This window comes from Nansenia antarctica, assembly GCF_963989245.1.
Source record: "Nansenia antarctica genome assembly, contig: SUPER_8_unloc_2, whole genome shotgun sequence".
Taxonomy (NCBI): Eukaryota; Metazoa; Chordata; class Actinopteri; order Argentiniformes; family Microstomatidae; genus Nansenia; species Nansenia antarctica.
In genome coordinates this window covers 298,978-301,521 of record NW_027663470.1, presented here as the reverse complement: position 1 = coordinate 301,521, position 2,544 = coordinate 298,978, and positions in this window count along the sequence as shown.

Genomic DNA, 2,544 nt, shown 5'->3' with positions numbered 1-2,544 from the left:
TCTGTCAAACCAGTTTGATAGAGAGTGTGGTAACCCCCTTGGGTTAAGTTAAGTAGCATGTTTGATTTCTGTGGCATTTTCTACTATTTAAAAAAAATGTTATTTAGCAGACGCCTCTATCCAAAGTGACTGTTGGATTTAAGGTGTTTGTCAAATGTCTTTTTGACTCTGCGTCGTGTTCAGCACCAACAAGTGAAAGGAAATTGCTGCAACCATGAAAAGACAAACACAGATTTTATTTACAGCTTATTTACGTGTTGTTTGTATTGCTTTTATTTGTTCTTCTTCTTCGATGGGATTCTTTTTTTTTATGATTTATAGTTTTTATTATTTTCAATAAACAGACAATGAACAGACATACATCACAAGTAACAGTTGACGTTGGACAATAAATTAAAAAGACAAATAATAGACACAACAAAACATGAAGGTGATGTACAGCAATATAAATCTACAGCATAACAATCCTACTTATAGCAGTTTACTTTCACGTTTTACATTTGGGATATTGCTATTTATACATAAATGAAAGTAAATAAAAAAATAAAAAAATATTGCTATTTACATGAGCTGGAATTGCCATTATTTCTCAATATATGAGTGATACTGCCCCCATTTCAAGCGGTAGTCCTCCACCTTCTCTAGCAGCCTATATGATAATTGTTCTAAGGCTGCCAGCTGCCCAAGAGAAATGTGCCACAGAGACGGTGCTGGTGCTGATGAGGCCTTCCACTCTTTAACCAATAGTTTCCGTCCTAGCATTAACGCAGTCTGGATCCAATTGGCGAGTGGTGGAGTCACCTCACTTAATGCTTTGGGGTCACCCAAAATAAAAAGACTGGGGGTGAACGGAATGTCAAGGCCAACAATTTTTTACAGAAAACCATGTATGGCTAGCCAAAACTCCTGGGTTTTTGGACATCCCCAAAGCATATGCACTAGAGTACCATTCCTGTCACTACACCTCCAGCACTCCGAGCTGTCAACCAGACCCACTCTATGTAGCCTGGATGGTGTCCAGTAGATTCTATTAATAATCTTGAATTGGATCAATCTCGTTCGGAGTTCCCTTGACATTTTTTTCCCATTCTTGAGAATTCTTCCCCATTCTGCCTCTGTAAATGATACCTTTAAATCTGTTTCCCATGCTAGTTTAAGGGACCATATGTTTGGGTCTGAGGCCACTAGGATCCTCGAGTAGTAAGCAGAGGCTTCATGACCTAGTCCAAAAATGTTCAAAAACCATTCAAGTGTATCACCACTAGGTGGGGCAATTGTGGGGGAGCCAAATGTTTGCACCATTATGGGCCGGTTTCAGAGACAAGGCTTAAGCCTAGTCCTGGACTAAATCACACTTTCAATGTAAAATCTCCATTGAAGATGTTTTTTAGTCTAGGATTAGGCTTAAGCCTTGTCTGTGAAACCGGCCCTAAGTGTCTTAGCTGTAGATACTTCCAAAATTGATTGTATGGTAAATCAAATTCCCTTCTAAGAGCCTCAAAAGATTTTAGCGTTCCATCCTGATATAGGTCTCCTAGAACTTCGATACCTTTTTGAAACCAGGGCTTCCAAAAGAAGGGCGATTTATCTATACACAGCTTAGGGTTCAGCCAGATCCCAGCAGACTGGTGAAGATAGGGGTCAAATTTAAAGATGTAAGCGACTCTCTTCCAAACCCATTGTATATGGGACAAAATAGGGTGCGATCGATTCTCTTGGGCTAGTCTGGCCGTAATACAGCACCTGAGTGCCAGAGGGGTGCAGATGGTACTTTCAATATGGAACCACGGGGGGGCTCTCTCTGGAGGCAGAGTCCAGTGTGCCATGTGCCTGAGAGTGAAAGCATAATGGTAATATAACAGGTTAGGAACACCAAGACCTCCTCGGTCTACAGGCCTCTGCAGTTTCCGCAGGCTCATTCTAGGACGTTTGTTGTTCCATAAGAATTTATTACAAATTTGATCAAATTGTTTAAAATAGTGTAGTGGGATTCGGACTGGGAGAGCTTGTAACAGGTAGTTAAATTTAGGAACACAGGTCATCTTAATTATATTTACTTTGCCCCACATGTAGTCCTTGGGCCAAACCAGAATTTGGTAATGAAAAATGGTTTGGCCCAAGGACTAATGGAGAGAAATAGTGGAGACCACCGCTCTACATCTGCCCGCAGTTTATCCAATAGGGGATCTTCGATGGGATTCTTGAGCAACAACTCACCCGGCAGACTCAGCTTTTTGGCTCGCTCTCAAAGAACTGGATACAGGCCGGGAGGCTGGGCGCCCCCCTCCGTCCTATCCGTCACGCATCGTAAGAATGCGTGCGTGTGTGTGTGTGTGTACGTGTGTGTATGTGTGTGTGTGTGTGTGTGTGTGTACGTGTGTGTATGTGTGTGTGTGTGTGCGTGCGTGTGTGTGTGTGTGTGTGTGTGTGTGTGTGCGTGTGTGTGTGTGTGTGTGTGCGTGTGTGTGTGTGCGTGTGCGTGTGTGTGTGTGTGTGTGTGTGTGCGTGTGTGTGTGTGTGTGTGTGTGTGTGTGTGTGTGTGTG